This window comes from Falco naumanni, chromosome W, assembly GCF_017639655.2.
Source record: "Falco naumanni isolate bFalNau1 chromosome W, bFalNau1.pat, whole genome shotgun sequence".
Lineage (NCBI taxonomy): Eukaryota > Metazoa > Chordata > Aves > Falconiformes > Falconidae > Falco > Falco naumanni.
The window spans coordinates 2,259,823-2,268,691 of NC_054079.1; the positions used below are offsets into that span (position 1 = coordinate 2,259,823).

General features: G+C 38.2%; 1 long non-coding RNA gene across 1 annotated transcript; it reads right to left on the reverse strand.

Annotated features, from left to right (window-relative positions):
- Positions 1 to 4,434: 4,434 nt before the first annotated feature.
- LOC121080382 lies at positions 4,435 to 8,605 on the reverse strand. Its single transcript, XR_005825350.1, has 4 exons — positions 7,269 to 8,605; positions 6,984 to 7,142; positions 6,532 to 6,687; positions 4,435 to 6,386 (listed from the first exon to the last, which is right to left on the reverse strand). It is a non-coding gene; the product is annotated as an uncharacterized LOC121080382 (long non-coding RNA).
- Positions 8,606 to 8,869: the final 264 nt, after the last annotated feature.

The window sequence follows — 8,869 nt, forward strand, 5'->3', positions numbered from 1 at the left end:
GTTATCCTGTCTGAGAACCGGAACATCTTATTTTGAGAAATTTATCTGTAAAAAATGTGATGTGCTTCGGGGGGGGGGGGGGGGGGGGGGGGAATTACCTTAATTGGACTGAGCTGGCTTATCTGAAGTTGTGCAGATTCTCTTTAAACTAATCAGATTGTCTACCTGTATTTTTGTCAAGTTGTACAGATAACACTGTATTTCAGTTGCCACTGTTCATCTACAGACTTAAAACATGAATCATATTTTTGAGTACCTTCAGTGTATAGGGTGTAACTGTTTGTTCTATAATAGCTTTATGATCCTAATTATAAGTTTTAAAAAATTAAAAGAAGTTGGCTCTTTCATCTTACAATCACAAATTTTAAACCAGTATTTAAAAGTGAAAAGTATTAAAAATTATGAAGAAAAATCCTGGTTGGCAGTTATTTTTAACTTTTTGTGCTTTGGAGAAACTTATTTAAAACATTTTACCTTTTAACCAACTTTTAGATCATGTATAAAGTTATATATAATACTATAATTGTATTGGGTCTGGCTGAGATGGAGTTAAATTTCCCCATAGCAGCCCTCACAGAGTTTTGCTTTGTATTGGTAGCTAGAAAGGTGGTGATAACACACCAGTGTTTTGACTACTGTTGAGCAGTGCTCACACAGCATCAAGGCTGTCTCTCCAACCTTCTCCCTCCTCTCACCAGTAGGCTGGGGGGTGGGCAAGATCTTGGGAGGGGACATAGCCTGGACAGCTGACCCAAAGCGACCAATGGGATATTTCATACCATATGACGTCTGCTCAGATACAAGAGATAAGAGAAAGGAGGAGGAAGGGGGGCATTCCTTATTTATGAAGCCCTGCTTCCTGGAAAGTGGTTGATCGCCTTCTGATGGGAAGTAGTGAATAACATCTTTTGTTTTCCTTTGCTTCCACGTGTGCACCTTTTGCTATTGCTGCCTTTATCTTGACCCACAATTTTTTTTTCCATCTTATTTTCTCCCCCCATTCTTCTGAGGAGGGGAGTGATAAGAGAGACTTGGTGGGCACCTGGCATCCAGCCAAGGTTAACCCATCAGAAGGGGCTTCTATGAGAAGCTGCTAGAAGCTTCCCCTATGTCCAATAGAGCCATGCCAGTCGGATCCAAGACAGACCCACTGCTGGCCAAACCTGAGCCAATTAATCAGTAACAGTGGTAGTGCTTCTGTGATAACATTTGGGGGGCAAGGGTGGAATGCTGTTCAACAGCAGCTGGAAGAGAGGAGTGAGAATATGTGAGAGCAACAACTCTGCAGACACCAGGTTCAGTGAAGAAAGACGGTGAGGAGGTGCTCCAGGCACCAGAGCAGAGATTCCCCTGCAGCCCATGGTAGAAGACCATGGCGAACGACCCCACACTGGAGCAGGTGGATGCACCTGAAGGAGGCTGTGACCCTGTGGAGAGCCTGTGCTGTAGCAGGCTCCTGGCAGGACCTGTGGAAAGAGGAGCCCATGCTGAAACAGATTTGTTGCCAGGACCTGTGACCCTGTGGAGGACCCACGCTGGAGTAGTCTGTCCCCGAAGGACTGCACCCTGTGGAAAGAACCCACCCTGGAGCAGTTTGTGAAGAACTGTAACCTGTGGGAAGGACTCACATTGGAGAAGTTCATGGAAGACTGTCTCCCATGGGAGGGACCCCACACTGGAGCAGGGAAGAATGCGAGAAGGAGCAGCAGAGACATGAGATGTGATGGACTGACTGCAGCCCCCATTCCCCTGCACTTCTTGGGGGAAGGAGGTAGAGAAATTGGGAGTGAAGTTGAGCCCAGGAAGAAGGGAGGTGTGGGGGGAAGGTGTTTTAAGATTTGCTTTTATTTCTCATTACCCTACTCTGATTTTGATTGGCAATAATTTCCCCAAGTCAAGTCTGTTTTGCCTGTGACTGTAATTGGTGAGTGATCTTTCCCTGTCCTTATCTTGACCCATGAGCCTTTTCTTGTAGTTTTCTCCCCCATTCAGTTGAGGAAGGGGCATGATAGATCAGCTTATGGTGAGCACCTGGCATCCAGCCAGGGTCAAACCCACCCCATCATATGACATTGTGCTGAGCACAAAAAGCTCAGAAAAAGAATGAGGAAGGTGGGGGATGTTTGTGGTTATGGCATTTGACTTTCCAAGTAACTGTTGGTGTGCTGAGGCCCTGCCTGCTGATGGGTAGTGAATAAATTCCTTATTTTGCTTTGTGTGCACAGCTTCACTTTACCTATTAAACTGTCTTTGTCTTGATCCATGAGTTTTCTTGCTATTATCCTTCCAATTCTCTTCCCCATCCTGCTGGGGTAGGGGTAAGCAAGCAGCTGATCAACCCACCACATTTTCTAGATAGCCTAAGAGTCCTAGTGGGAATACTGTTGGGTTCTGTAATTAGGGAAAAGCTATAAAAGCTGGGGCTAAAAAGCCCCTATTTTCCCCCTGAGTAGATTAAGAAGCTGACTGAGCATAAACCAATGGTGAAGATGGGACAGAAGGTAATTTAGTGTTGTATAATAGACTGCAAAATCCCTACAGCGCTGTAGAGAGGAGGTTAGCTTCAGAAGCAGGCCTCCTCCCAGAAGATGGTACAAGGTGGATAGGGCCAGCAGTAAACTAACCAAGAAAACAAGGTACAGAACTGTCAATACTAGGAGTTTCACTAGCTGCGTGGCACTGTAATTGCTGTGTAAGACAAGATGCATCTGCCAGTAACACGAGCTTTCCCCTCAGGCAATAGAGAAGATCTGTGGAGCAGAGAAACTGTTGCTATAACAAGGACACCACCTGAAGCCCAAACCATCAACTCCTTGTTTCAGCAGGTGTCATCATGCAGTGTAAGTCTTCCCTAACCAAAGCCAAAGGGAGCAGGAGAAAAGGACAATCTCAAAGACAGTAAACTATGTCACTGAAGAGATGGAGAGAAGATGATGATATCTCTTAAAAGTACTATGAAGAGAATAGTAAGAGCTCTCCCTCCACCCCAAAAGGCATCTGAAAGTAGTAGGAGAATGGGCCATCTACCACAGATTTTCCAAGAGCTGTATTTGTCTTATAATACCAAGAGTGAAAATTGTCCAAACAGTGCTGTGTATAGACACACTTAGAGCTTAGATATACTTGAAGTCTTTAACAAAGCTGATTGTTCACTTTAATTTCTCTCAGAAACTGTGTAATTAGATACAGCTGGAACTGCATAACGTCCAAGCCTCATAACTCTGAAACTTTCATGTCAGACAACAGGAATAGATTCAAGACACCAAAAAAAGGAGATAATTAGGTAAAGAGAGAAGCAAACTACTTACCAGAGTCAAATTATACCATTTTTTAATGGTTTTAAAATATTTGAAAAAGATGTGTCAATTGTAATGGTATAACATTTAGGTTGCTGCAGCTCTAGAAACTTGATTCCAGACAGGTGGTTTGGTTTTGCCAAGTACTCAAAACAAACAGGACTTCTTATACTGAAACAGTTTTGCTACACAAATTTTGCAGTGATGTTGAAATACTCTACTGTAGCGTATGCAGGGAAATAAGAACCCTTCAGTTCCCTAACCTTTTTAACACCTATGAAATGGTAACTTCCAATTCAGATATAAAACCTGTAGCACTGAGGAGACTGAAAAAACACAGGCTGCATTGTATGTCAGATTACAGACTGATGGACCTTACCAAGATCAGACATGGCAGTTGAACTATAGTTGAGAAGAGGGAAAAAACAGAGAGAAAAGTGACAGAGAGAAAGAAAAAAACAAGAAAGAAAGAAACCTTATAAAAGAAATGCACAGACACAGGATTTCTTTTTACAGCTTCCAGTATCTGTAGTGGGGCACTGACTAAAAGCTTAACCCCTTCACTGCTAACATGCACTATGATATTAAAAGTTCTTATCAGAATAGAATGTCAAACAGTTCTTTATGTGATACTAACAGGTTCTTTTACTCTTCCAGCTTAACCTGTCTTGCAAGAACATGCAGCACTGTGTATTTTGATAAAATTACCTGAATTTTAAACACTGCTTTCACCAGGAAAATGTAACAAGTTGACAGACTGAAAAGCACCTTTGAAACTTTGTTTTGGGTGGACACATGAGAAACTACCAAAAGTGTAATTCAACAGTTTTCTGGAAATTAAGAGAAACACCCAAATAGGCATCAACAGAAGGCATTGCTAATGGTGAATTAGTTCTCCCATTTGGGCAAACTGCATAATTCAGCTTGATGAATAAATGTATACAGGCTTCTGCAAACAAGGTGAGAGGTTCTGGTATCATAACTTCACTGTGTTTAGTACTGTATGCTAGTCATATTTTCCTTAATCCTCTTATTTTAACATAAAATATTTCACTAAGCCATTATATAAGCTTAAAATATCACAATCAAGCCAATATAATTTTCCATTTTTTACTGAAACTGAAAAAGTAATTTTGTACCAAAGTGGACACAATTTAGTAATAATACAAAAATGTTAATTCTACAAGACAGAATGTAACTTTAACACATCAAAATGAACACTGAACCACCATTTATTGCTAGTACAGTGTTACTTTAAATAAGATCACTGAATGAACATAGAAACAAAGTAGTGCCAACTTTCCTTAAATAAAATGGTAGCTATTAGCAACAGTACTGCAGGAAGATAAACATTAAATGATATTTACATGCTATCATAACATATGCAGCATGTAGTACATCTTCATGCTTGCACATTAGCTTTATAAGTTCATTACAATGATATTAGTGTGTTGGTTACTACAAAACAACCCATCATGATATATATCAAACTTGCACACTAGAATACCTCTGTTAGTCACCCCTTTAGGAATGCTGCTGCATTCCTGTAAGAAACCCAGTCCAACCCACTGATTAATTCCCTCCCCCCTAAACAAACCCCAAAGAAACAGAAAAAAAACAATGGAAAACCACACAAAAAAAACCACCCAAAAAACTCCACCCACAAAAAAACCCCATCAAACATTAACAATTTTCCTCCTGTGATTAACTAGGCAAGGTGATGCATTTAGCAGTCTTCCAAAAGGTGAATCAAACCAGAATAAACCTGGCCTTTCTGTATTACATAAAGAACACCTGAGACTGCTTCATTGGTCCAAGTACAGTATTTTAATACAAAAACTGCCTGTTGCATTAACATGTCATTTCACCGAATTCCTTTTAATTAGTACTTTTCTTTGAAAGAAGGATAAGATTTCTTATTAACATAAATACACACACCCCCCAAAAAAAAAAAGTTTCACACTAGGGTTTTTTATATTTTAATTCCTTTTAAAGAACAGTGTGATTTTTTTTTGGCTTCGTTTTTTCTCAGCATAAGCAGTGGATACACACCTATTTCTGAGGAATAAGTGTCAAACAGTTAAAAAAAAAAAAAGAAAAAAGGAACATACAGACACACTATACCTTAAGAGACTTCTTTTAATAGAAGTGTAAGCATCTGTTCTTGATTCCTGGGATTTTTTTGATAGGAGTGCATTCAAACAATTTTGAGAAACTTCATTTGCTTGAATTACTAAGCTATCTGACCTGTAATTGTTTTTGGAGTTACTAGTTTGAAAATCTATTTTTTCTACCTGAACAAAATGACAAAACAGTTGTAGGGAAAAACAGTGTCTTCTTCAGTACAGATTATATTTAACAGTTCAGCACTTTGTAGGTAACAAGTTTTCTATGAAGCAATAACCTAAATTGTGGAGTTATAACACTGAATGCTACTTAGCTGAAGCAGCAGCAATTTAAGTACTATAGACAGAGGTTTCTATAAAACTAATACAATTCAATAAAATTGTCTCAAAGCCTAAGTTGTACATGCAAATAAAATTGAAATTGGGAGTTCATGAAAAGTGATTAGGCTTGCCATCACTTTAAGAAACATACTTGACTAACCAGAAAATAAAGATGGCAAGGACCAATGCATTCAAGCCAAGTTTAGAACAATTTTTTTTAAATGTACGAAGTAAATTACAGCACTTTTCACCTTGGTATTTACCAGAAGCTTACTAATCAAAATAATCTCAACCTGTAAAAACGTAAGACTGACCCTTTGGAAAATTATGCACAATATTAAGAATTCCAAAGCCATGTTCAAGACATCTGACAGGACTTCTTTCATGATGTCATCTTTAACCACTGAAGGTCAAAGGCATAAGTAGTCTCACACAAGTCCATTGATATATAAGTTTATCTTCCACAAAAATCATGGAGTTGAAGGTGATTTTCATTCTGAACTTCACAGATTCTTCTCCTCCCTGCCCCCCTCCCCCTTGTCAGTTGCTAGAACTATTCTTCATTTCAAAGATGAGCTGCTTTAGTATTCAAGCTGCCTTCTTAGTGCAGGTTCCTTGAAGCTTTTGTAGATTTATTTTTGACCTAAAAAAACAGTAAGATAAACTACATTAGATAGCACTGTATCATTTCAACTATTATATGTTACAATTATTCATGTAGTTGACTCTTGTGTATTTGGAAGAAGGGAGGAACTGTAGAGAAAGAAAAGAATTTTTCCATTTCTTACCTGTTGTGAATCATGTGGCTTTTGACTAGATGCCCAGCTGCAAGAGCTGCCATTAGTGATAATTCCCCTGCCATCACTGTAGCACATAAAATTTTAGCAAGCTGACGGGCATTTTCACCCAGGTTATCTTGGCTTGCACCTTGAACCCCTTAACATCTGAAGAGATAAATATGCAATATTATGCTATGTAATCCAAGTAAATTTATGCTAAATTTTAAAATAACTCTTTCCAAATTATATCAAATCAACTAGCTTTAAGTCTCTTTAATATTAAAGATCTTGAGCTTTAAAAATTAGATATATGAAAACAATTAGATAATTCTAAATTTTTTATGTCAAATCTACCAAGTTTCAAGAAGCCCCATTCCTACATTACTTGGACACAGCATACACAACATGAAAGTGAGCTTTGATTCAGGAAGCTAAGTTGCTTTAAACTTTCTGCTTTATACCTGCAAACAGGCCTGCTGTGGAAGCAAGTTGGTGCCTCCGCCAACAGTTCCTATTTCTATAGAAGGCATCGTGCAGCTGATGTACAGGTCTTCATTAGTGAAACCAGTTCTCTCCATCAAAGCAATGCAATTAGAGCTGCCCACATTCTGTGCAGCATCCTTTAGAACAGGAAGAAGAAACAAAAACAAAAAAACCCCCCACACACAACACCAAACCCTCAACTAAGTGTTTGATTAAGAATTACTGAATTGAAGAAAAGCTGAGTTGGTGTAAACCAAACCTACCTGCCCACAGGCAATGTTGATAGCTGTCACAATGTTTGCTGCATGTGCATTGTAGCCGCCTATGCTACCAGCCATTGCGGAGCCCACCAAATTTTTGTTTATGTTGACTTCAATTATATCTTCTGTAGTTGTCTTCAATACCTAGGCAGTGATACACTTTTACTACACCATTCCTTAGGCAGGAGTATAAATACTAAATATGCAATGAAGTAAGCCCCCACCCCTTATTTGCTTCCATATGGAATTTGGCTCAATCATTGTCAGATATCTACTTTTAATTTTTGTTCAAAAGGAGGCCTTTCAAATGCAGACTGCATCATCCAAGTAACAATGGAAAAGTCAGCGTAAAGGGTTTGGACTTGCACATACCTTTAGGAAGAATTCATCAGCTACTTTCTCCATTTCAAATTCTCACTTATCTTCAGTATGAAACAAACAAAACCAACTTGGCAGAAATATCCCATTAATTCACCCTGACATAATAGTGACATTTCTCACAAGTTGCTCCAGACAGTAAACCCTCCCCAATTTTGTTTTGCATAAGAATACAGAGGTAAACTGAAGAGTTTAAACAAAACACTATGCTACACTGCTAAATAAACATGGTGCACAGTAATATCAAATTAAGTGACATATTTATACTATATTGACTGTATTTTGAAACCTTCAGGATTTACACTGAATTTAGTATAAAAACAATCAAAGAGAACAAACAAGATAGTGCTGTGAACAAAGTTTAAGCTATTCCAGTGTAGTAGGAATAGTGACCGATGACAGAGTTTTGCACAAAGTCTACAATACTTAGAAAAATATAAAGTTTAATATATTAGAATTCAATGTACATAGTAGGAGGGGGGGGAAACACCCCAAATTTACTTAAACACAGAGGATTGGCTCCTATCCTGAAATCTTGGGGTTATAATAGATATTGCTACCAAATCAGCAGTAAAAGCAATCAATTTGAAGAGTAGGAAACTACTAGGAAGCAAAACCAAAACACATAATTATGCCAATGTATAAAATCCAGCCTGCATACACACCAAATACTGTGTCCAACTCTGTACTCAGAATTTTAGAAATTTTAGATTTAAAAAAGATCCAGAGATAAGGATGTTCATGCTAGGATAGTCCTTTTACTCATTCCTCAGAGAAACTATTGTTTTTCAGTCTGAAAATTAGACTAGTTGGGAAGGTGGAAGAGCTTTGTTAGAGATATAAAATCTTTAGTGGTAGAAAAAGATAAAAGTCTTAAGTATTTTTTCCAGTACAGACTAGGGCATCATCAAATGATATCAACAACAACAACAAAAGGTAGTTCTTCACACAAGGTGTAACATGATTGTCAGGATGATGATGTCACTGCTCAGAACATCCTATTAGAAATACAAAGTTATTTAGTTAGCTTTTACATTAATTAGTAACTTGCTGTTAAGTTTCAGTAACAAAAAAAAATCCATTGTGAAGCCACACTAAAAATGAAGCTTTAGAATAAAATAAGTATCACTGCTAGTCTGTCTTAAAAAGATTCAAATATTGCAAACAATATGAATATCAAATGTCTGCTCATCAGATACTGTTGGGGCTCTTGCTGTATTGAATGA